At 47.2% G+C, this 25414-nt stretch overlaps 1 long non-coding RNA gene and 9 other non-coding genes across 10 annotated transcripts; 2 read left to right on the top strand and 8 right to left on the bottom strand.

The window, feature by feature from the left end:
- Positions 1 to 4027: 4027 nt before the first annotated feature.
- LOC148663928 (uncharacterized) lies at positions 4028 to 4355 on the bottom strand. The gene is made up of 2 exons (XR_015936460.1): positions 4198 to 4355; positions 4028 to 4119 (listed from the first exon to the last, which is right to left on the bottom strand). It is a non-coding gene; the product is annotated as an uncharacterized LOC148663928 (long non-coding RNA).
- An 8988-nt stretch (positions 4356 to 13343) lies between these two features.
- Positions 13344 to 13436, bottom strand: trnar-ucu (transfer RNA arginine (anticodon UCU)). Its single transcript has 2 exons — positions 13400 to 13436; positions 13344 to 13379 (listed from the first exon to the last, which is right to left on the bottom strand). It is a non-coding gene; the product is annotated as a tRNA-Arg (tRNA).
- A 4921-nt stretch (positions 13437 to 18357) lies between these two features.
- Positions 18358 to 18430, bottom strand: trnav-aac (transfer RNA valine (anticodon AAC)). Its single transcript has one exon. It is a non-coding gene; the product is annotated as a tRNA-Val (tRNA).
- A 109-nt stretch (positions 18431 to 18539) lies between these two features.
- Positions 18540 to 18612, bottom strand: trnaf-gaa (transfer RNA phenylalanine (anticodon GAA)). The gene has a single exon. It is a non-coding gene; the product is annotated as a tRNA-Phe (tRNA).
- A 1719-nt stretch (positions 18613 to 20331) lies between these two features.
- Positions 20332 to 20404, bottom strand: trnav-cac (transfer RNA valine (anticodon CAC)). Its single transcript has one exon. It is a non-coding gene; the product is annotated as a tRNA-Val (tRNA).
- A 1341-nt stretch (positions 20405 to 21745) lies between these two features.
- Positions 21746 to 21818, bottom strand: trnav-aac (transfer RNA valine (anticodon AAC)). Its single transcript has one exon. It is a non-coding gene; the product is annotated as a tRNA-Val (tRNA).
- A 1208-nt stretch (positions 21819 to 23026) lies between these two features.
- trnad-guc (transfer RNA aspartic acid (anticodon GUC)) lies at positions 23027 to 23098 on the top strand. Its single transcript has one exon. It is a non-coding gene; the product is annotated as a tRNA-Asp (tRNA).
- Positions 23099 to 24486: 1388 nt separating this feature from the next.
- Positions 24487 to 24558, top strand: trnah-gug (transfer RNA histidin (anticodon GUG)). Its single transcript has one exon. It is a non-coding gene; the product is annotated as a tRNA-His (tRNA).
- A 574-nt stretch (positions 24559 to 25132) lies between these two features.
- On the bottom strand, positions 25133 to 25205 carry trnav-aac (transfer RNA valine (anticodon AAC)). Its single transcript has one exon. It is a non-coding gene; the product is annotated as a tRNA-Val (tRNA).
- Positions 25206 to 25314: 109 nt separating this feature from the next.
- On the bottom strand, positions 25315 to 25387 carry trnaf-gaa (transfer RNA phenylalanine (anticodon GAA)). The gene has a single exon. It is a non-coding gene; the product is annotated as a tRNA-Phe (tRNA).
- Between the last annotated feature and the right edge of the window lie 27 nt (positions 25388 to 25414).

Genomic DNA, 25414 nt, shown 5'->3' with positions numbered 1-25414 from the left:
CAAAGGAACAAGTAATATTGTAGGTTTATTCTATGCTGAAAAGAGAAGAGAGAAAACAAACCTGAAGAAGGTTTCACAGCTAAAACGTTGTGTTTTCTCTCTTCTCTTTTCAGCATGGAATAAACCTATTACTTGTTCCTTTAATATATTGTTCGGTTTGACTCAAAATGCTTTACTACTACAAGAGAGAATTATAATATGGAGGATGAGACAAATTTATGATTTCTTGGAAGAAAATGTTTTTTCTTTGCATTCGAAATGAATCGAAACTTTAGCGCGACACACAAACCCTTTGTCATTTTTAAAGATATAATATTTTTAAACAGTATAGAAAACGTTTTTTTTTACTAAGCAATTTTGGCTGGGGGCGACGCATTACTAGTAGTGGCGCTGAGGTCACTATGGTGCAGTTGAGCACCGTAAGATTAGGGCCAGTGACGTAATGTATAACGCATCTGACTGTCTGAAGATCAGCTCCTCCTCTGAGCTCAATAGCAATGCAAAACTGTGCGAAACAAAGCTGGAGAGCAGCTGATCTTGTGCTCAGTAGTCAGTACGGTGCTGAGGGTTCAGTTGTGGCATTGTTCTAATTAGCACGAACTGCAATGGCTCTGAATCTGACCATTTCTATGGAAGCCCGTTTCAGCCAGGGAGTAAAAATAAAAACGCGCTATGGTATCTCAGAATTCCGACTTAGTAACTGAGAATTGCGACTTAAAAACTCAGAATTCCGACTTTATATCTCGTAGTTGCGACTTAATATCTCACATTTGGGACTTCAAAATAACCCATATTTCATTGTCTGTCCTTTTGTTATTGTAACGGATTCGGGTTCCAGGGCTTGTGCCCTCGCCGCTCCCACCCTAGTTCGTGCCTCACTGCATTGGCTCGAACCCAGGCCTTGCCAGCTGAGCTAAAGAAGAGTTTCTTTTTTAAGTAAAAAAGGACATACAATGGAAATATTTAAAAAGTATAAGTTTCAGCTTTTATAATTGTGAATTATTCTGGATGTGAAGTGTCTATTTCTGTATCTTATTTCATATTCTGTCTTTGTTTTTGTATTTCTAATGTTTAAATAAAAAAAGAATTTAAAAGCCCACCGTCCACTATTCCATCCGTGTACTATGGAAGCCTCACTACCGGAATTCCATATGGGATTCCATAAAAATTAGTGGAATTAATTTGATTTTTATCAGGGCACTGTACAAGACAAGTCTTCAGGCTTATAGATCCTATGATCTTGTACGATTCATCAATATAGTGTAACGGAACGGCCGACATACAATTTGTAGTTCAGGTGGGTAGCTGCGTCAGCATGCGTAGGCTGCAAAGGAACAAGTAATAGGTTTATTCCATGCTGAAAAAAAAGAAGAAAGAAAATATGTTTTGGCCGAAACGTACCAGTAAACTTTACATTAACAATACCAGCCAACGATACATTATCATTTCACACCGGTTCTACAGGAATCTACAGCAGAGCCCTGAGTTGACTCCCAGAGTCCCACTGAGCCCATAGAATTCCACATCACCCCTCACTCCTGCACACAGTCCGCTGAGAGCGCCTGTCCATAAACTACTGGATTGAGAACGGGATCAGATAATTCCCCATTTTCTTAATTCTACATCAAAGGACTGTTAAAGGTCTATTTGAAGGCATCGATTCGTATTCTTAAACCAGATGAACGCCTGGAATAAGTTAATATTACTTATAAATAGTTGTGCTACAATACTCCAGTTGAAGGCACGCTTCTAGCTTTGTGGTACTCTGGTGCGTCACAAATTTATGTTTGAATTTCTGTGGATGAACTACTATACAGTAGGTGTACCCTCGCTCACTTTCTTTAGCGACAGTCGTTGCTCCTCATCTGAGTGATGTATTTGCCTGTTTTTCAGTTCACTTCCCTGCAAGGAATATTTACCTCAGAGCTCTCTTTCACAGACTGCAGGCGCTATGTTTGTTAACAGGTGTTATAGTGATGACATCTTTCTGTATGATCAGGACAGGAGCTGCAAGTCCACTGTGTTGTGGCTGCAGTACAATTTTAGCTTATTATTATAATACTTTTTAACAGCGACAGATTCTTAAGATCACGAGGTGTTTACGATATTATTTCAGTATTAAGATGCTACTACATTCGGAACTGTCCCATAGGATTCAGTGTTCCATTAGTTTGGCACTAAACTGCTTAGTCTATTGCAGAAATTGTACTTAGTCCTGTCCTGTAGTGTCCTCTAGAGAGCAGCAGCTGTTTCCTTGGGCTCATTGCAATTGGGAACATTGTGATTACTGAGCAGGGGACTAAAGTCAGCAGACGAGCGAGTTGCAAATCGGTATTAATCTGGCGTACAGAGCTGCATGCTAATCTCTGGATCATCTCCAGTTAATGCGATGCTGTTCTTACCTTGCAATTGACCCAATCTGACTACTGGCACCAACAACCCTGTTATTACAAATAAACTTCTTGTGTACCTACCGTGATACATAAGTTTGCTGGAGAGGTTTGGCAGCCCATATTCAGTCAAAGGTGTGTGTGCAGATCACTGTGATACACAGGCATCAACAAACTGACATACAATATTTAATGTTTAACCGATAAAACCCAAATGAACCAAACCTGAATAAATTAGTGGTGGAAAGGAGTCTTTTTATATAGCAAAACGTCTCTGAGCCTTTGGTAATAACGATGGGTATATAACCCATTGTCCTCAATATTAGAAATGAATCCTTGAGCACTGCTGTTGTACCAACAGTCCTCAAAAGTGCTGCCATTACCCCCGTCCCATAAAAGCCTAACATTACCCTTTCTTGCATAAACTGTAGAACGTGCCTTCACATTTCAGTTGCAGTTTAATCTATTATCACCCTACTCCCCACTTCATAACCTTCACTCTAATTCTGGTCTCCTAACTGTCCCCCAAGCCCGTCTACACTGTATTGGTGACAGGGCCTTCTCCTGTTATGCCCCCAGGCTCTGGAACTCTCTGCCCAAGAATAGCAGAGTCAGCTTCCCTAAACTCCTTCAAATTCAGACTCAACACCTTGTTCTGTAGAGCCTTTACTGAACTGGTTCCATTCTTTACCCCTCTGCTTCTACTTTCCTTAGTACCACCATCCATGGTCTCCTCTGTCTATTGGAATTGTGCTATCCTGTGTATTCTTATTGTAATTGTTTCAAGTACTTTGCGAAGCCACCTTTGGAACCATTATATAAAATAGTTTAGCCTAAATCCTGGAAGCTTTAATAGGGCAGTGCAGTAGGGCTAAAAATTAACAGTGTTAGTGGGCCAGCAGGATTTGTGCAAATTATAGGTAGTCACAAAGGAAGACTAGGATTCATGACATGGGACACTGAAACAGGGGAGAGGCTTTGTGTAGTAAGCGTTCAGTCTCAATCTACACAGTCTGTGCTGCTGGTAGAGGTGGTTGTGAACACCCGCCTTCCCAGTCAAGTACTGGGATCTCCAGTCTCAATCCTAATACTTCCCCATGACTGTCCAATACCACTACTGTGAAACCAAGACCCATAAGATAAGACCTCCAAGATTCTAACTGTACCTTTATTCACTGATGTTTGGGCACCAGTATTGTTCCTCTGCTAAGGAAGGAAGGCCTACTTTACACCAAGCCCCTGTTGACAACTCCTTCCTTGTGTTTCTTTTAGTCAGTTTGTGCAGCCTAGAATAGGACATCAGATCTCACTCTTACCGGGCACTACAGTAGCAACTGACACTCCATAAGCACTACCCCTCTAGGAAACAGGAGGACTGCCAGTATATTGAACACCTCCGTCTCTCTCACAGTAAAAAAAGTCACACTGCCCTGCCCAAGGAATAGTGCGGCCATCTTCCCCCACTACAACGCTTTATTACTCCAGCCATTTTCAGTCCTCATTGGCAGCAATACGGGAAGCATTCTTGAAAGGGGAACCCCCACAAATACTTCCATTGATTAATGGGTCTCACTTCCCTTGAATTCCTCCACCCCATTCAAACCTATAAACCATAAAGAAACAAGAGCAGGCAGAAGGGTCTTTCACAGCTTTATTGAAATGTTGCCATTACAAGGCAAGTGGAGGCAGGAGAGTCACAAGGGCCAGGCTGGAGCCTTCATTCAGGCACCTGGGGAGGAAGAAGGAGAACAATCCAGCTGAACTGCAAGACACCACCCCTACAGGAGCTCCTCCTGCCAGACCCTACCTGTCCACTGGCCAACATCTCCAAAGTCCTCTGCTCCCTCCACATCCTCACTGGTGCTCTGAGGGTCTCCCTCCTCATCCTCAGTCCAGTCAGCTCCCACATCCAGAGGAGCTTCTACTAGTGCCACAGCCACCCGACTGCTGGTCACCAGGCTCCTGGTACCTGTGGACAAGCAACACCCAGGAGTGAGGGATCTGCTATACCCAGAGTCCCACAGTGATGCTACTCATCTAAACAGTCCCTTCGTCCAGCATGGGATCATTCCTCAGTTGTCCAAGCATGGTTGTCTCTTGGGCAGAGATGCATCCACAAGGGATAGAGAACCAGACCCACCTTCATTCCGACTGCCAGCACACCTGGACTCACAGCAGGCACAGGCCTCATGGTCACCATACAGCTCCTCCCACCTGGAGGAGAGGAGGACAGGTGAGGCCTCCACCTGGCATGTCCCAGAGCACCCTCAGCAGGCTCCTTGCAGACGTACCTCTCCGCCTCCCTGTTGTAGGTGCAGGACTTGGTCCCTGGTGTTGCTTTAGCAGGAGCCACAGCCATGACACAGTGCATGTACAGCTCAGTCACTTCATGCTGCAAGAGGGAAGGTCACAGCATTAAGGGATCAAGGCCAATAGAGGGACAGAGAAGGACCTTCTGCCATCAGTGAAGGCAAGCTGGCAGCTCTAGGCACTACAGCTGCCACAGTCTGGTTCACATCTAGATCATGGATGGAAAAGCAGACCATGGATCAGTAGAGCAGGAAGGCTGAGCAGCACCTTCCTGGACAGCTTCTTCTGGAAGAGGAAGGCATCAATTGTGAAGCGGAGCACATCCTTCTGCTTGGAGGGGACAAACCTGGACAGGCAGCCATCTGCCTTGCTGTCCACCATGCACCTGGGGACAAGGACAAGGATGAACCCCTGCAGGCTCTTGGGGCTCCTGCCCACCTCCCCTCCCAGAAGGGGTTTCTCCGTTACGTAACACGAGTGGATGTACAGCCTCTGCTCTGCTGTGGCAAAGTAGGCAGTGGCCTGGAAGTACATGGGCTGACCCAGGAAGTACTCATCCTTAGGAGAGAGCCGGACCCAGCGGGCTGGAGAGAGAGAGGCAGCATTACACCTGCACACAGCACCCCCTGCAGGCAGGAGGAGCCACTCACTCAAGGAGCTTACAGTTGGTGGTGAGCAGCACAAAGCTGTGCTTGTTCTTCAGGTCCTTGAAGAAGGTCCTTCTCCTGGCCCACGTGGGGACATAGCCAACCTTGTAGGAGTAGTGGAACCTGCAGGACAGAGGAGATGAGGGGCATCTGGACACTTTCCTAGCGGCTTCTCAGCAGCAGAGCCCTGCCTACCTGTTGTAGGAGCACTTGACCGGCACAGAGAAGGGAATGAAGCGATGCACAGGTGCACTGGAGGAGGGCGGGGCATAGCGGAGAGTGTTGGAGTACACCAGGCGGCCCTGGACAACCTGCAGGGTCACAGAGGAAGGGATATTCCCAGGAAAGGCAACCCCGACACTGGCCCTACAGCTCACATCGATACATTGCCTGTAGATGAAGACCCGCTTACCGATCGCTCGGTCCCGCACTCGTGAAGCCCGTAGATGAAGTAGAAGTAACTGCGTGTGGTTCGGCTGACGCTGCAGTTGCCCAAGGTCACCTCCGATGGCCGACAGCTGAAGCCAAACAGGAGCCGACTGACCCTCACGTACATCCTGCTGGAGTCACACCACACAGCCACTCCTCGGGTGTCCCCGATGGACGGGCGAGCCGGCTGCCGCCCTCGCTGGGGAGGAAACAGGACGCTCTTGATGTAGGCGGGTAAGGGGCGGCTGCCGGCTTCATCTTCTCCTTGTCGAAGTAGGGCGAGTACGCGTCTCTGGACACGGGAAGGCGGCGAAAGTCGGGAGCCAAGGACTGCGAGTCGTTCTCGCTTGCAGACAGGTCTTCGGAGGACGCATCTGCCAGGTTCAAGTCCTCCAACTGGGCTGCGTCTTCAGGAGCCGGGAGGTCGGCCTGGAGCGCCAATTCCCGAGAGTCCCAGCCAGCCGGCCCGGCGGAGACCAGTGCGGGGAGCCCGGCCCCTGTGTACAGGCACAGCATAAAGAGAAACGAGTGCATCGCCAAATTAACGTCCCGCTCAATTGCTATAGAAGTAAAATAAGTAAACCACAAAACTGTGTTGAAGCAAGAAAGCATAAAATGTGAACGCGGTGACTAGGTTTTTATACTGGCAGGACCTGCTACCGCACACCTGATCACACTACCGCTCAATCAACACAATCAATTACATACAGAGACCCGGATTGTTCTCAGCGTCTAATTAGAACCTGATTCCAGTCTGAGGCAGGACTCCGTGAAGCCGCCTGAACATTTCCCCGTGTGTATCTGACCTCAGCGGAGGAGTTCCACGCAATTTCGACAGAATTAAATCACCCACACGTGTAAAATTTGCTCAGATTAATTTATTGTTCAATTAGTTTCTAATTTCCGAGGAAAGTGTGTTAAACTCGCTGTCAGACAGAGTACGGAACATGCGACACGTCCGTCCACACTTTCTTTTATCGAGGGGGCTGTTCTATCAACACGTACCGCAATGAAAATAATTTTACTATTTTTCATGTGTAATTGCATGTCATATTAAAATGTGTAATACAAGCATTTCTTTGCTTCCCAGTAAAGAAATACTGATCAGCTTTTGACATGATCTGATAATAATTTGTCTGATTTCTCAGAGATTGCTTTTGCTTCGCAGCACTGAGAACCTATGGAAGCCCGTTTCCGCCAGGGAGTAAAAAAAACGCACTATGGTATCTCAGAATTGTGACTTAGAATCATAGAATTGCGACCTAAAAACTCAGAATTTTGACTTTATCTCTCACATTTGCGACTTCGAAAAGCCCATATTTCATTGTCTGACCTTTTGTTATTGTAACGAATTCGGGTTCTAGGGCTTGTGCCCTCGCCGCTCCCACCCTACTTCGTGCCTCACTCTATTGGCTCAAACCCAGGTCTTGCTAGCTAGAACCCGAATCCGTTACAATAACAAAAGGACAGACAATGAAATATGGGCTATTTCGAAGTTGCAAATGTGAGATATAAAGTCGGAGTTGTGAGTTACTAAGTCGCAATTCTGAGTTACTTAGTCGGAATTCTGCAATACCATAGCGCGTTTTTTTGTAACTCCCTGGCGGAAACGGGCTTTCATACATTTCAATTAGTCTGATCAGTGCAGGACAAGTTAATGTAGAATCATTACTATGTCTGTCTCTTGTTTGTATTTAAATGAATGTCTTTGACAACTTAATGTTAGTTTTTAATTTAGTTTTACGATGTAGGTCATGCGTTAACATATGCACGAGCATACGAAATGTCTCACTCCTGATTCAGCTCATGCTCCATAGGAGAGAAGAGATTCCTCCTGCTTATCGTACAATCATAGCAGGACAGAAGCCCCTGTCACCCAGCTCTGATTCAAGAGCGACTCGCATCTTCAGCCTTTTTTTTATTCGTGATCCTAATTTTCTTTAGTTATGATCAATATTGAACTTTTTCTAAATAAAACGACAATAATCAAACATGCAGGCAGACTTTTAAAAAGTATTAGGAGCTGACAGGGTGCCCCTTTGGAATAGTTGTCAGAAAATGTGAGAAAAGGAAAGGTACGTAAGCTCTCACACACAGCATTAGAGATTGGCATCTGATGAAAAAAAAAAACTACCTGTCTCCCCAGCATTTAACGGTGCTGTTGTTTTGATTTTACATATTGTTAGCATTTTAATGAATTGTTAAAAGATTGATACACAAATCGCTAAATAAGAAAACGTAAAAACCCTAGCTGTAAGCAATTGACCATTCATATTCCTGAATTTTAAATCCCTGTGTTTTTCTGTATCCGAATGCCTGGTGCAGCTAATTTGAAAGCAGAGTCTACCATTTACAGAAGCGTTTTGTTGCCACCAAGGAAAAAAAATCCTGAGTTTACAGGAGTAAAGAGGAAACAAATGCAAACACCGTTTAGAAAAAACACACACGTCTCAGGCCTTAACCATGACAAGGATAGGATTTGAACCTAGACGAACAGAGCACAATGAATTAGCAATCCAAAAAGTGACTCCTGTTTAATTTTCTTTTCGCTTGCTCGATTTGTAGTACGCTCCAAAATCCTTACAACCGATAAACAAAACGGCTTCATGTGCCACAGCATTCTGCTGCAGGTACGGTTTGCACCGTGTATTAGGCGAACCCGAATTAAATATTTCAAATATGTGAAGAATTTCATGAAACCTGAAAAAAGATCACAGCCAATGTCAGCAATTCAGAGCCTGTAGGCAGCTTCAACAGAACAAAACGATCTGAAGCCGCAATAATTTCATAGAGTGTATTGTGACACTCTAACCACGTTGTTGCTATTACTGCTACTTCTGCTGCCGTTGCTTTAAACTCTACTCAGCGGGCAAGTAAAGTTGTACAAAGAATAGACTACTTTGAGCCGTCCAAATTCCATTATGTGAATTTAAGCTTTTTTTTTTATTAATAACAGCATTAGTAATACAATGCGTGCTCAGAAACCTTACTTATTAGCTTATGAAGCAATAGTGTTTCGACAATTTGCGGTCTTCAAAAAGTAAACGCTGAAGTTTTTATACTTCCTTGTGAGCAGATCACCTTTGATTTAGAAAAGGAAAACTTACTCCCCTGTTGCTTTCATTGCAATATCTGAATCGAGACCCAAGCGCTAAGAAAGCTGAAAAACGCAGCGTCATAAACCCGATTTTAATTTAGACACACATTTTCTAATGCAGCCTTCATTACAAGACAGTCTATTTCTCGAAAGCGTGTTATGTAAAAAAGAGAAAAACGAAAATATATGGATGACAATATTTAAAAGCTTAAGATTTTACATTTGAGAAACTGTCATTTTATGTATCTAGACGCTTTTCAACCACTGCTTTTAGAACTTTGCTGTGCTTCCTGAATCATTTTCAGCGTTATAAACTTGGTGTGGAAGTAGCGATCACTTTGTAGAGCAGTTGATAGACTGGAGCTGTTCAGACTACTCTTGTTATTCCTCAAATGCTTCCATCATTTTTCTTTCAGGCTAGGACGCGAGTGTGTACATGTGTTTGGTTTTCGTTTCACTGATTCCCATTGAAGATTTGTGAATTAACAAGGAAAGAATCAGTTGCCTCGGAAAGCAGAAGGTTTGGTTCTCAACGATCTTGAAGACACGCCCATGTAGAGCAGCGTGTGATGATTCGTACTATAAAAGACCAAGTGCTCAAAGTGACGTCTGTGTTTGCCGTTGAAACTTTTCATCTCGGGCGCACTTTTAGAAAGCAAAGATAGAGCAGTTGTGTTGAATCACACTATCACAGCTGTCAGCAGAGTGGCGCAGCGGAAGCGTGCTAGGCCCATAACCCAGAGGTCGATGTATCGGAACCATCCATTGCTATACACACCGTCAGTCTAATGAAGTGAATTTCAACTGATCTTTTCCTCTCGTTCACACTTACTGTATTCGTTAATCTTTACCAATAGCAGATGCCCAAATGTATCTTTGGTTGTTCTGTGATCCTTCATAGTTTCCTCAATTCCTTCAAATGAACATCCATATCAAAGCAATTATATATATATATTACAATTAAGGTACATATTAAAAATATCAACGCACATTTCTATAATGCTCATTTAATAATGATTGTCAAGGATTGTCAAATTCTCCAACAAATCTGTGTTCTAATTTTAAAATATTTTTGCTAAGGATACAACGGGTGTATAAATGAATTCTCCCAACAGCCAGTTAAAGAAAAATTCCACACGTGAGGATGGTTTTCCTGGACATTGACTTAGGTACTGAATTGTTTACTTGTTTTAGTTGCACACGAGTAAAACACGAAGATTTCCTGCAACATTCAAGAGGGTTTGCAAAGAAATTCCTTCAATTTTTAGCGGAGATTATGTTTACATCATCACAATCTGAAGCACGTCCCTGAGTGCGTTTGACCCACCAGCCCTTTGTTTAACAGCTGCAGAGGGACACATTCCCGTTGCTTTTCACAAATCACTGGCATTTTTTTGCAGCATTTCTTCTGTCCTGAGAAGCAAGATTTGTATTTTATCTTTCAGAAGTTGTATGAATTTCTTGAAGTTCAAAAACAACTTGTTCCTGAAAAGAAATGAACACTTGCTTCAAAGTAAATCAAGACGTATGTGTCTCTTGCTGTGTGTGCTCTTATCTGTCCATCTCTCTCTCCTCTTCTCTCTGGCAGTCTGTGTAGAGTATCTGAAGGGGATGTAACACCACTTGGAAAAGAAGAAAAATTCTCAGGAAAAATTCTCAGGCAGAATAAAAAATCATTATTCTCTTCTCAGTCAGATTCACAGCTCAGACTCACACTCAGACAGAAGCTCAACTCCGTACTGCTCTCTATCCTCACAATCCAAAACCAGAAGATATTCAGACAATCAGTGCTGCTACATGAACAATATCAGACAGAACAGCCTGGACTCATGTCACATTTCCCCCTTTTTTCCTTCCTCCCAGCCCTCTTAGAGACATAGAAGAGCTCCTGGTTCTTCTCTCTGTGAACTGGGCTCAGGGGTCACTGATCTGGCAGTTGTGGGCTCTGTTCCAGGTCGAAAGCAAGAAGGTTCTATTAACGCTTTCCAGGACTTCCAGCCCTTCAGTATTACTTTCTTTACTGTATGTCAGCCTCCCAAAATGTTTATAAATGTTTTATTACACACATGAGTGTGGAATTATCTTATTATTTATATATAGTATTTATGTAATAAACACCAGTAGTGACAATATGATCAGTATATTGATTATTTGTAGCCGATGGTCCGATGGTCGTGTCTACAATAGTGACCATTTGACCAGTCTGTAGCTCTGGGCAGTGGGACTCAGATCACACAGAAGACCTGTCTGTGTGTGATTCCACACCAGTCCTGGGATTCAGCTACTCTCACAAATGTCTCACAGACTGTCTTATAAATTTACAATTAGATGAAGTCATGTAACAGTTTTACAGATAATTTAAATAATCAGACAGCAGTTTTGGCAGTGGATACATCTCCACATGGGGGAAAGGGACAGTAAAATAGTAAGGAAAATACAAAAAAAGAAACTGAAATATATGCGCTCACTGTAAAGTACGAAGAGGTGGTCAGACAAGCAAAACAGCTTTGCGGATAATGTGAAGTGACATTGTTTTGTGTCAATCAGCTCACGGATTCAGCTTCATGTGCCTTAAGCTGTGCATGCCTTCATGAAGACTCTCTTTAAGATGATTACACCTTTCATTGTCAAATCGCCTTCTTTGCATACAAAAGTTGCACCAATACTAAGAGAAAGGATGAGGAATGGCTTTTATCAAGCGATTGCAGTGTTTGTTTGACTGAGGATCCTTGTGTGCTGAACTGGCCTCTGGAGAAGTGTAGTGCAGTAAAACAGAAGGTTTGTGTCACTGAAGATTGTTACAGAACAGAACAATACAATTACAATACTTTTGTGAGAGTAAATATTACTGGTGCATCACAGTTCTTATAATGGTGAAAACAGGAGCACCTTCTCTACATTTTTGACTGAAGTATTTAAACGGAAAGAAATACTATCACTATGCAATTCAGAAATGCAATTGAGCTCCTCTAAATGTTTTAGTCTGATGAAACAATGTATAGAATTAGGTGAAAATATCGGAATTCATTCAAATGCACAAGATTAATTTTCAGCAACAAAAAAAGTGCTCGGAAATATTTTACAAGAATGAAACCTTACATTCACCTAAATAAACATTCACCCTCTACATTAGCAGTGAACAGTAGGACAGAAGGTTAGTGTCACTGGACACTGCATCAGAGAGGCCGATCTCTTCTCCCTCATTATGCAGGCTTACCCACTCATGATGAACTGTCCTCCAGCGATACTCAGCTGCCATCATCGACTCAGACATGACGTTCATGTACATATTATACCTTAATATTACACTGCGTTATAATGATTTGATCAAAACAACTGGTGAATAAATAATAATCAAATATTTTTTTCCTTTCTTTTAGTAGCTAAAGACCAAAAAAGAAGCATTTATTCTTTTCCTCTCCTACCAGCCCTTACAAGTCACCCAGTTTTTAGTTTAGAGCTGGATTAAAGCTCCAGTCTCTTTGAGGGTTGAGTTGGAATCCCACAGCTGCCAAATATCTCCAACTATCTCAGTGTTAAGAAGCAAAAAAACTCACATTTGCTGCAGAAGGAACAGGAGAATTCGTGCCATTCAGCCTTATAGCGTGATGTCATTTTCTCATTCTCGTTTTTAGATGCTTGTGATCGAATCTATGATCCTTATGAGTGTGGTCACCCTCCATAAAGGTAGCACAGATACAACGTGCCACGTTTTCAGAGAATCGCATTAATTACAGGTCAGAAGAAGGCGACAAAGTGTCCGCTAGGCAGTTCAGCGATTTCAATGGTGTTCTCTGTTGTTTAGGTCCAGAATGACACCCGTTACAACCAGGAAACACACAGTGTCAGGCATCAAAAAGACTTCCCAAAACCCTGATCCTCTCCTTGATCCGGTGATGGCATCCAGACATTTCCTGCAACACAGCCAGGATACAGTCTTCAACAACACGAGTGAAAAGCTAATTCCCAACCTTTGCAATCCTTTGCAAAGAAGGACCGCATGTGCTCAGTGTTAAATGCACTGTTCATTATTAATAATAATAATAATAATCTTTACATTATATAGCGCCTTTAAAGGTGGCTTTTCAAAGCACTTTACAGAATGACAACAATAAAGTTAAAAAAATACACAAGATAAGCAGGATGAGAATACACAGTTAGAGGAGACAATAGATGGTGGTATTAAATACAGTAGGAACAGAGGGGTAAAGAATAGTTCATTAAAGGCTCTTCTAAAGAAGAGGGTTTTGAGTCTGGATTTGAAGGAGTTTAGAGAAGGTGACTCTCTGAAGTTGACAGGAAGCCAGTGCAAGGACTCCAGGACAGGAGTGATGTGATCACAGTCCAGTGCTTATTTCTTTCTTGTGGCTGCTGGTTCATTTTCAACTGTGGACTCTTAAGAAGTCCTGTATTTGACTTGATCAACACCAATCCCTAGAGGATTTCGAAAGGTTCAATAAAAATGACACATGACTCTGGTGGGACTCAAACCCACAACCTTTGAATGACTTCATTCTATCAAGGCCTAGAAGTCCAACACACTCTCCATTGCGCCACAGAGCCAGCTGTATGAAAAAGTGTTTGCCCCCTTCCTGATTTCTTATTTTTTTGCATGTTTGTCACACTGAAAGTTTCAGATCATCAAACAAATTGAAATATTAGACAAAGATAACACAAGTAAACACAAAATGCAGTTTTTAAATGAAGGTTTTTATTATTAAGGGAAAAAAAATCCAAACCTACATGGCCCTGTGTGAAAAAGTGATTGAGATTTATCAGTCTGGAAAAGTTTATAAAGCCATTTCTAAAGACCAAAATTACCCCAAGAGCACAGTGACGACTCATCCAAGAGGTCACAAAAAACCCCACAACAACATCCAAAGAACTGCAGGCTTCACTTGCCTCAGTTAAGATCAGTGTTCATGATTCCACCATAAGAAAGAGACTGGGCAAAAATGGCCTGCATGGCAGAAGTCCAAGACGAAAACCACTGATGAGCCAGAAAACATCTTGATGACCCCCAAGACTTTTGGGAAAATACTCTGTGGACTGACGAGACAAAAGTTGAACTTTTTGGAAGGTGTGTCCCATTACATCTGGCGTAAAAGTAACAGCATTTCAGAAAAGGAACATCATACCAACAGTAAAATATGGTGGTGGTAGTGTGATGGTCTGGGGCTGTTTTGCTGCTTCAGGACCTGGAAGACTTGCTGTGGTAAATGGAACCATGAATTCTGCTGTCTACCAAAAAATCCTGAAGGAGAATGTCCAGCCATCTGTTCGTGACCTCAAGCTGAAGTGCACTTGGGTTCTGCAGCAGGACAATGATCCAAAGTGGGCAAATTCTATGCCCGCTTTGATGCTCTGAACACGGGCAATGCTGAGAAGACCCCAAGTGTGCAGGGCGAGTTTGTTCTGAAACTCTCAGAGCAGGACGTGCAGCCCAGCTGACCACAGTGTTTACGGACATCTTTAACTCCTCCCTGTCACAGTCCATGGTCCCCATCTGCTTTAAAAAAAACACTATTGTTCCAACCCCCAAAAAGACAAAAGTGACATGCCTGAATGATTACTGCCCAGTAGCATTAACATCTGTGGTGATGAAATGCCTGGAGAAGCTGGTGTTGTCACACATCAACTCCTCCATCACAGAGTCCCTGGACCCCTTGCAGTTCGCCTACCAGAACAACAGATCAGTGGATGATGCTGTCTCCCTGGCTCTGCATACAACCTTGGAACAACTGGACACTAAGAACTCGTATGTGAGAATGCTGTTTGTGGACTACAGTTTAGCATTCAATTCCATCATACCCAGTCAACTGGTGACAAAGCTCAGGGGATTAGGTCTGTGCAACTCTGTCTGCAACTGGCTGCTGGACTTTCTTATCGAGAGACCACAGGTGGTGCAGATAGGCAATAAAACATCAACACCACTCACCCTGAGCACTGGAACCCCACAAGGCTGCTGTCTGAGTCCAAGGTTGTACTCCCTATTTACTCACGACTGCACAGCAAGACAAAGCAACAACCGCATCATTAAGTTTGCCGATGACACCACTATAATAGGACTGATCAGTGATGATGACAAGTCCACTTACAGGGATGAAGTTGTACAGCTGCTTAGGTGGTGTCATAGCAATAACCTGGACTTGAACATAAAGAAAACGAAAGAGCTAATAGTGGATTTTCGGAGACACAGGCCATACACTCACAGCCCACTCAGTATTGATGGAACGGAAGTGGAAACAGTCACCAGCTTTAGGTTTTTGGGAATTCACATTAAAGATCTAACCTGGACTGTGAATACTGACTCTATCATGAAGAAGGCTCAGCAGCACCTTTATTTCTTGAGGTGCCTCAAGCGATGCGGGATGCCAATACATGTGTTGGTGAACTTCTACCGCTGCACCATCGAGAGCGTCCTCACCAACGGGATCACTGTGTGGTATGGTAACACCTCTTCGCGAGAAAGAAAGGCACTACAGAGAATGGTCAATATGGCCCAGAAGATCATCGGCTGCGGTCTCACCGAGATTAAACAGCTCTATGAGGACCGCTGCCGTGGTAGAATTCTGGCCATCACAGAGGACAGTCACCACCCCGGGCATGAGCTCTTCACCCCACTGCCCTCAGGCAAGAGATATAAGAGCATACGGACACTTACCACTAGATTCTTCAATACCTTCTATCCACAAGCAGTGAGACTGGCGAACACATTTAGCCATCCCCCTCGGACCACACCTACACCATCACCATCTACCTCATTGTAATTTATTTATTGTACGTCTCCAGTCATTGTTTACACGTCTGTATTGTTTACATTCAAACTGTCTGCATGTTTACTTGCACATTGTCTATTATTTGTTTGTACATTGTCTTGATGCAATGTTTGCACTTTGTTTTGTTTTTTACACTTGTTTTACAAACGAGAGACTTTCTGTAAGTAAGAATTCCATTGTACCAGTACTGGTAACATATGGCAATAAAGTTCAAGTTCAAGTTCAAGTTCCAGTCCATCATGGAGGATCTGCAGCAGCTGGTGGGTGAGGGGGAAGAGGAGACTGGTGCATCGGCTTCACCCCTTTCCCCTCAGTGCTCCCAGGAGCTGGACTTGAGGAAAAGGAAAAATGACTCTGTTTTCTCCCCGAGCGAGGAGGAAGGAGAGCATGGTGATGGGGACAGCTGGAACCCCTCCACCCCTCCCTCTACCCCCTTCCTTGAAATGGACTCCGTGAACGCTTTTACTGCTGCCACCCTGATGAAGGCTCATTCAGAGGATGGCTGGCAGGAAATTGGTAAGAAGAAAAAGAAAAAGAAGTAAATCAAGAGAGGTATAAAAGCTTTGAAGATAGGTGGGATAAAGGGCCTTCTGATTGGTCAGGGGACAATAACAACAGAACCTCTGGCATGGCCATTCTTTTCAAAGGATGGGCATTCAAATTGAAAAGTATTCAGAGGGTCATAGATGGCAGGTTGCTGTGTGTGGATGTGGAATGGGGGACCGTTAACCTGCGTCTAATCAATGTGTATTGTCCTACTGACGTGGGAGGAAGGGTGGAGCTACTCAAAGCACTCTCTCCCCTATTGTTATGTAGCACAGACGTGATAGTGGGAGGGGATTTTAATTGTATCTTAGAGCACACAGATAGGCAGTCTAGCTCTCCGATAAAATTGGATTCCAGCTCACTGGCCCTGCAAAACTTAGTTCAAGACTTTAAACTCTCAGACACATATAGATGTATATATCCCACAACAGCAGGATATACATGGTCAGGGAGGAATCAGAATTGACTATTGCTTTGTCTCAGAGAGAGTGAAAGTTGTTGGGGTCACTCTTCAGCCTGTCTTCTTCTCAGATCATCAGGCTTTAGGGTGTAGAGTGGAACTCCAGGGCGGGACTGTCTTTGGCCCAGGCCTCTGGAAACTCAACACAAAGCTGCTAGAGAACGAGGGGGTAGTATCCCGCTACAAGGAGAAACTATCACAGTGGCTGTCCTTGCAGTGTCTGTACGGGTCAGTAGGAGAGTGGTGGAAGGAGGTGAAGGTGAGGACAAAGGCCTTTTTCATGGCTGAGGGAAGGAAGACTGCTGCCAGACGAAGAAGAGTGCTAGCCAGGAAACAGAGGCAGCTGCAGCGTCTCTACACGAGACAGTGGCTTCGATGTGCTCGAGGATATCACCCTTTTAAAAAAGGATGTCCGGAGCATAGCGGAAGAAAGTAGTCGAGGAGTGCTGTTAAGAAGCTGAGTGCAGTTCTTGGAAGAAAATGAGAAGTGTACTCGCTTCTTTTTCAGGAAAGTGGTAGGCTCCAAGTCTGTCATGGAAAGTGTAGTTGATGAGGAGGGAAGAGAGAGTACAGAGCTGAGTGCTATCCTCTCCTGCATCGAGGCCTTCTTGTCACGGACGTCCAAGGGGACTAACCGTGGGGAGCAGGAGGGCGGAAAAAGACCCATATGCGTAGCGGCGAGACGGGAAAAAGGCCAGGGCTCATTAGTGCAAAGAGTTCAGGAATGCCGTATAGAAACCTGTGCCCTCAGGGAGCGGACGTGGGGCGCCCTGGTGCTAGGCGGGTCTCAGGACATCCGAACGTCAGTGCTGAGCGAGGACAGAGTGCAAGACCCTGAAATATTTAGCCCAAGGGAAAGAGAGGGACAGGAAGGACAGCAGACCAGAAACTAGGGACAGGACAGAGAAGGACCGCCCTCTGGCTGCAGAGGGCGTGACACTTCTACTCAAGACTGTACAGCTCTACAGAGGTAAAGGATGAAGAAATTCATTTTTTTACCTCAAAGCTAGAAAACGTTTTGAGTGAAGAAGATAGGGAAGTACTTGAGGGGGATTTGACAGTAGAAGAGCTGAGAGGCTATGAAGAGCTTGCAGAAGGGGAAAACTCCGGGTGCTGACAGGCTCCCTAAAGGGGTGTCTGCTTTTACTACTTGCACGAATGAAGGCAAAAAAAAGCCAATCGATGTGAATGAACGGCGCTTTACAGAGGAGTACTGCCTGACTGGATCGTTGATGAACGACAGAGGCCACTCCGACCTCTTCTCGGTTTTCTTCAATGACTTACTAAGGATCTTCTTCACATTCGCCCATGCAGGGGAAGCCAGTTACACCAAAGCAAACGCAGGAAAGTGCATTTCAAGCAGAGACCAGGAGGGACTTGTTTACACCGAGAGTGGGCGGAGAATGGAACAATGCGCCCAGCCCTGTTGCTGGAGCCGATTCTTGATGAGCTCTTGGGCTCACTAAGAGGCCCCCGCTGGATGCTAATCTTTCTGTTGTTCTTGCAGGTCCTGCGCTGCTTTTGAGCCGACAGAGCTCGTCCTGGTCTGTCGGCACAGCCCAATTGCAAATGATCAGCTCCGCGTACAGAAGGAACGTGCGTTTGGTACAAGAGTGCACGAAGGCACCGGAAATACATTGGGAACAAATGACCGGTCGCTCAAGACCTCTGTGAAGTACAGGAGCGTGCAAAACGAGGCTGTTTCCGCCCGGTCTCGAACCGGGGACCTTTCGCGTGTTAGGCGAACGTGATAGCCGCTACACTACGGAAACCTGCAGGGACCGCTGCTGGTGTCTCGCTTGCGTTTCGGGCTGAGAAAGGGACGCGTCACTTTAGGCAGGGGGCGCTGGAGAGAGGAACAAAGGGCGCGATGAAACAAAATGCCGAAACCCGGGATCGAACCAGGGACCTTTAGATCTTCAGTCTAACGCTCTCCCAACTGAGCTATTTCGGCGGTGCGCAAAGCCCACAGCCACCTGCTCCAGCCTTCCTGTGTTGTGGCATGAGCGCACCAAGAGTAGCGGGAGAGTGTTGCAGGAACGTCACTCAGAAGGAAAGCCACCCAGCTGCGCCCTCTGAGCTCTGTCCAGCGCATCTTCCTCGCATGGACTCCTGCCTGCGACGGGCAGGAAACAATTAGCAAGAACAGAACGACACCCCATGGGTGTCTCATGACCGCACCTTAGGTTGTGACACGTGCAGGTGTGAGGGGTTGCCGGGCTACTTTGGAGCAGAGCTTGGGCGGAGGGGGGGCGGGAAAGCAGACAAAGAGGTGACACCTCAAGGTCTGCACGATCACAGCTCTCCGCCGCCCCAGGCTTCCGCTCGATAAGCTACTGGACACACCTGCCCCTCCTCACACAGACCGTGGAAAAGCCCCCGAGTGGGAGGGCCCTCTCTTCCTCCCAGGAGCTCTTGGACACGACGCACAGACAGGGCGCGGGGAGCCGCTGCCTGCAAACACGGCTCCAGGCAGGACTCCACTCCGCAGGAGCCGCAGAGCAGAGGAGATGAGGGCAGCTTAGCTCCTGTGCAGAGACCTGAGCTGTTGTTGCTGTGGATGCTGTCTTTTCTGCACTCGGGGTAGGAGTGAATGTTGAGTTGCCCTTAGAAATGAAGCAGAGCACTTCAACGGCACGGGTGTGTGTGTGTGTGTGCGCCCTGGTGATTCTGGGAGACAGATCGAACCTGGGCTAAAAGAGAGGGGGCTTAGCCCTCTTCCATTTGCTAGTTCAAAGTTGTACAACCCATTTGTATCTGCTAGGCGGCGCAGTCGTCGTGCACAAAGAACGCTTTGAAAAGCGTCAAAGGCAAGTCATTCCGAGTTGGTCGTTTGTGTTTTCCGTTCAGACGCGAAATGCTGAAATGATCTCTCGGCTCCTCGGTTGTCATTTCTGCTCCGTAAAGGGATCACAGCACGCGTCGGCTTCCAGCATGCTGGGTCGGGACACGATGCCGGGGGTTGGAGAGAGCGATGTCTTCCTCGTTAGTATAGTGGCAAGTATCCCCGCCTGTCACGCGGGAGACTGGGGTTCGATTCCCCGACGGGGAGTAGCTTTTCTTTCACCTCCTTAGAGAAATGACTGCCTTTCACTTCTCTGTTTTCTTTCACAGCGTCGTGCACCTTTTCATTGCTCTCGCTTTCAGAGCCTCCGCACGGCACACGACTCGACATCAGGAAGCACATTGAAGTGAAAGCAGGAAGCGCTGCGACATGCACTGTGCAGATCCCGCCACACTAAGAGGTGAGTGGGTCTGTTCGATGCACAAAGAACGCTTTGAGAAGCGTCAAAGGCAAGTCATTCCGAGTTGGTCGTTTGTGTTTTCCGTTCAGACGCGAAATGCTGAAATGATCTCTCGGCTCCTCGGTTGTCATTTCTGCTCCGTAAAGGAATCACAGCACGCGTCGGCTTCCAGCACGGTGGGTCGGGACACGATGCCGGGGGTCGGAGAGAGCGATGTCTTCCTCGTTAGTATAGGACCTGTCACCTGTCCCCACCTGTCACGCGGGAGACTGGGGTGCATCAGGACGCGCCTTGAAGTGAAAGCAGGATGCGCTGTGACATGCACTGTGCAGATCCCGCCACACTAAGAGGTGGGTCCAGTGGGTCTGTTCGATCACAGCGCTAGGCGAATCCCCAATCCCCTTTTGTGCCTGGCGACAAAAGATGTCTGTTTCCGCCCGGTTTCGAACCGGGGACCTTTCGCGTGTGAGGCAAACGTGATAACCACTACACTACGGAAACGGTGGTAAGACGTGCCCAGCGGCCCAGCGCTGAGCTTCGCCAATGCGATTCAGCTGCTTCCAGTGCCTTTATTGGAGTGCGCTGATGGACCGTGCTCTCTCTCCAGAGACCAGCACGCCTTTTCATGGACGGAGCAGGAAAGGCGGCGCCACATTCTACAGCCCTCTCCACGCAATCGACGAAATCGGGCTACTGAAGTGGAGAAAATCGCCTCTCCAGAAAGTGCAAATATCATCTTGGAGACTATAAATCCTATTGCCGAAGGTCAGCCCTGTCTACCAGAGTAACCCTCCCACAGCGATGATCAGCTCGTCTCACACGCGAGAAGTTTCGGTTGGAAACAAGCGCCCCCTCTTCTCGCACGTTTTGCACGTTCGAGTAGTTTTAATGCGGCTCTTTCGTACACGGTGCTGATCTTTTGGAAAGCAGGAGGCAAAACCGAGTCGAACCGCCTGGGTGAAAACCAGGAACCCTAACCGCTAGACTATATGGCAGCGAACAACCATGCTGTTCCCGGCATCATGCAAGCAAACTACATAAATATGAGAAAACACGCAAGAGAGTTGTCACTCAGAGTGTCGAAGGGTCGATGTATACTGGGGCTCAGTTGAAATGCAACGTCAGGACTTTTCCGAATTATGTCACACGAAGAGAACACAGCCCTTTCCGCCCTGCCGCGTGTGTCTCGGTAACTCGCTGTGATCGTATAGTGGTCAGTACTTTGCGTTGTGGCCGCAACAACTCCGGTTCGAATCCGGGTCACGGCAGAATAGGGGCGTCTGCTTTTACTACTCGCACGAATGAAGGCAAAAAAAAGCCAATCGATGTGAACGAACGGCGCTTTACAGAGGAGTACTGCCTGAATGGATCGTTGATGAACGACAGAGGCCACTCCGACCTCTTCTCGGTTTTCTTCAATGACTTACTAAGGATCTTCTTCACATTCGCCCATGCAGGGGAAGCCAGTTACACCAAAGCAAACGCAGGAAAGTGCATTTCAAGCAGAGACCAGGAGGGACTTGTTTACACCGAGAGTGGGCGGAGAATGGAACAATGCGCCCAGCCCTGTTGCTGGAGCCGATTCTTGATGAGCTCTTGGGCTCACTAAGAGGCCCCCGCTGGATGCTAATCTTTCTGTTGTTCTTGCAGGTCCTGCGCTGCTTTTGAGCCGACAGAGCTCGTCCTGGTCTGTCGGCACAGCCCAATTGCAAATGATCGGCTCCGCGTACAGAAGGAACGTGCGTTTGGTACAAGAGTGCACGAAGGCACCGGAAATACATTGGGAACAAATGACCGGTCGCTCAAGACCTCTGTGAAGTACAGGAGCGTGCAAAACGAGGCTGTTTCCGCCCGGTCTCGAACCGGGGACCTTTCGCGTGTTAGGCGAACGTGATAGCCGCTACACTACGGAAACCTGCAGGGACCGCTGCTAGTGTCTCGCTTGCGTTTCGGGCTGAGAAAGGGACGCGTCACTTTAGGCAGGGGGCGCTGGAAAGAGGAACAAAGGGCGCGATGAAACAAAATGCCAAAACCCGGGATCGAACCAGGGACCTTTAGATCTTCAGTCTAACGCTCTCCCAACTGAGCTATTTCATCGGTGCGCAAAGCCCACAGCCACCTGCTCCAGCCTTCCTGTGTTGTGGCATGAGCGCACCAAGAGTAGCGGGAGAGTGTTGCAGGAACGTCACTCAGAAGGAAAGCCACCCAGCTGCGCCCTCTGAGCTCTGTCCAGCGCATCTTCCTCGCATGGACTCCTGCCTGCGACGGGCAGGAAACAATTAGCAAGAACAGAACGACACCCCATGGGTGTCTCATGACCGCACCTTAGGTTGTGACACGTGCAGGTGTGAGGGGTTGCCGGGCTACTTTGGAGCAGAGCTTGGGCGGAGGGGGGGCGGGAAAGCAGACAAAGAGGTGACACCTCAAGGTCTGCACGATCACAGCTCTCCGCCGCCCCAGGCTTCCGCTCGATAAGCTACTGGACACACCCGCCCCTCCTCACACAGACCGTGGAAAAGCCCCCGAGTGGGAGGGCTCTCTCTTCCTCCCAGGAGCTCTTGGACACGACGCACAGACAGGGCGCGGGGAGCCGCCGCCTGCAAACACGGCTCCAGGCAGGACTCCACTCCGCAGGAGCCGCAGAGCAGAGGAGATGAGGGCAGCTTAGCTCCTGTGCAGAGACCTGAGCTGTTGTTGCTGTGGATGCTGTCTTTTCTGCACTCGGGGTAGGAGTGAATGTTGAGTTGCCCTTAGAAATGAAGCAGAGCACTTCAACGGCACGGGTGTGTGTGTGTGTGTGCGCCCTGGTGATTCTGGGAGACAGATCGAACCTGGGCTAAAAGAGAGGGGGCTCAGCCCTCTTCCATTTGCTAGTTCAAAGTTGTACAACCCATTTGTATCTGCTAGGCGGCGCAGTCGTCGTGCACAAAGAACGCTTTGAAAAGCGTCAAAGGCAAGTCATTCCGAGTTGGTCGTTTGTGTTTTCCGTTCAGACGCGAAATGCTGAAATGATCTATCGGCTCCTCGGTTGTCATTTCTGCTCCGTAAAGGGATCACAGCACGCGTCGGCTTCCAGCATGCTGGGTCGGGACACGATGCCGGGGGTTGGAGAGAGCGATGTCTTCCTCGTTAGTATAGTGGCAAGTATCCCCGCCTGTCACGCGGGAGACCGGGGTTCGATTCCCCGACGGGGAGTAGCTTTTCTTTCACCTCCTTAGAGAAATGACTGCCTTTCACTTCTCTGTTTTCTTTCACAGCGTCGTGCACCTTTTCATTGCTCTCGCTTTCAGAGCCTCCGCACGGCACACGACTCGACATCAGGAAGCACATTGAAGTGAAAGCAGGAAGCGCTGCGACATGCACTGTGCAGATCCCGCCACACTAAGAGGTGAGTGGGTCTGTTCAATGCACAAAGAACGCTTTGAGAAGCGTCAAAGGCAAGTCATTCCGAGTTGGTCGTTTGTGTTTTCCGTTCAGACGCGAAATGCTGAAATGATCTCTCGGCTCCTCGGTTGTCATTTCTGCTCCGTAAAGGAATCACAGCACGCGTCGGCTTCCAGCACGGTGGGTCGGGACACGATGCCGGGGGTCGGAGAGAGCGATGTCTTCCTCGTTAGTATAGGACCTGTCACCTGTCCCCACCTGTCACGCGGGAGACTGGGGTACATCAGGACGCGCCTTGAAGTGAAAGCAGGATGCGCTATGACATGCACTGTGCAGATCCCGCCACACTAAGAGGTGGGTCCAGTGGGTCTGTTCGATCACAGCGCTAGGCGAATCCCCAATCCCCTTTTGTGCCTGGCGACAAAAGATGTCTGTTTCCACCCGGTTTCGAACCGGGGACCTTTCGCGTGTGAGGCAAACGTGATAACCACTACACTACGGAAACGGTGGTAAGACGTGCCCAGCGGCCCAGCGCTGAGCTTCGCCAATGCGATTCAGCTGCTTCCAGTGCCTTTATTGGAGTGCGCTGATGGACCGTGCTCTCTCTCCAGAGACCAGCACGCCTGTCATGGACAGAGCAGGAAAGGCGGCGCCACATTCTACAGCCCTCTCCACGCAATCGACGAAATCGGGCTACTGAAGTGGAGAAAATCGCCTCTCCAGAAAGTGCAAATATCATCTTGGAGACTATAAATCCTATTGCCGAAGGTCAGCCCTGTCTACCAGAGTAACCCTCCCACAGCGATGATCAGCTCGTCTCACACGCGAGAAGTTTCGGTTGGAAACAAGCGCCCCCTCTTCTCGCACGTTTTGCACGTTCGAGTAGTTTTAATGCGGCTCTTTCGTACACGGTGCTGATCTTTTGGAAAGCAGGAGGCAAAACCGAGTCGAACCGCCTGGGTGAAAACCAGGAACCCTAACCGCTAGACTATATGGCAGCGAACAACCATGCTGTTCCCGGCATCATGCAAGCAAACTACATAAATATGAGAAAACACGCAAGAGAGTTGTCACTCAGAGTGTCGAAGGGTCGATGTATACTGGGGCTCAGTTGAAATGCAACGTCAGGACTTTTCCGAATTATGTCACACGAAGAGAGCACAGCCCTTTCCGCCCTGCCGCGTGTGTCTCGGTAACTCGCTGTGATCGTATAGTGGTCAGTACTTTGCGTTGTGGCCGCAACAACCCCGGTTCGAATCCGGGTCACGGCAGAATAGGGGCGTCTGCTTTTACTACTCGCACGAATGAAGGCAAAAAAAAGCCAATCGATGTGAACGAACGGCGCTTTACAGAGGAGTACTGCCTGACTGGATCGTTGATGAACGACAGAGGCCACTCCGACCTCTTCTCGGTTTTCTTCAATGACTTACTAAGGATCTTCTTCACATTCGCCCATGCAGGGGAAGCCAGTTACACCAAAGCAAACGCAGGAAAGTGCATTTCAAGTAGAGACCAGGAGGGACTTGTTTACACCGAGAGTGGGCGGAGAATGGAACAATGCGCCCAGCCCTGTTGCTGGAGCCGATTCTTGATGAGATCTTGGGCTCACTAAGAGGCCCCCGCTGGATGCTAATCTTTCTGTTGTTCTTGCAGGTCCTGCGCTGCTTTTGAGCCGACAGAGCTCGTCCTGGTCTGTCGCCACAGCCCAATTGCAAATGATCGGCTCCGCGTACAGAAGGAACGTGCGTTTGGTACAAGAGTGCACGAAGGCACCGGAAATACATTGGGAACAAATGACCGGTCGCTCAAGACCTCTGTGAAGTACAGGAGCGTGCAAAACGAGGCTGTTTCCGCCCGGTCTCGAACCGGGGACCTTTCGCGTGTTAGGCGAACGTGATAGCCGCTACACTACGGAAACCTGTAGGGACTGCTGCTGGTGTCTCGCTTGCGTTTCGGGCTGAGAAAGGGACGCGTCACTTTAGGCAGGTGGCGCTGGAGAGAGGAACAAAGGTCGCGATGAAACGAAATGCCGAAACCCGGGATCGAACCAGGGACCTTTAGATCTTCAGTCTAACGCTCTCCCAACTGAGCTATTTCGGCAGTGCGCAAAGCCCACAGCCACCTGCT

Source organism: Lepisosteus platostomus, chromosome 5 (assembly GCF_059453375.1).
Source record: "Lepisosteus platostomus isolate fLepPlt1 chromosome 5, fLepPlt1.hap1, whole genome shotgun sequence".
Taxonomy (NCBI): Eukaryota; Metazoa; Chordata; class Actinopteri; order Semionotiformes; family Lepisosteidae; genus Lepisosteus; species Lepisosteus platostomus.
Note: the sequence above shows the minus strand (reverse complement) of the source record. Positions and strands in the feature narration are given on the sequence as shown.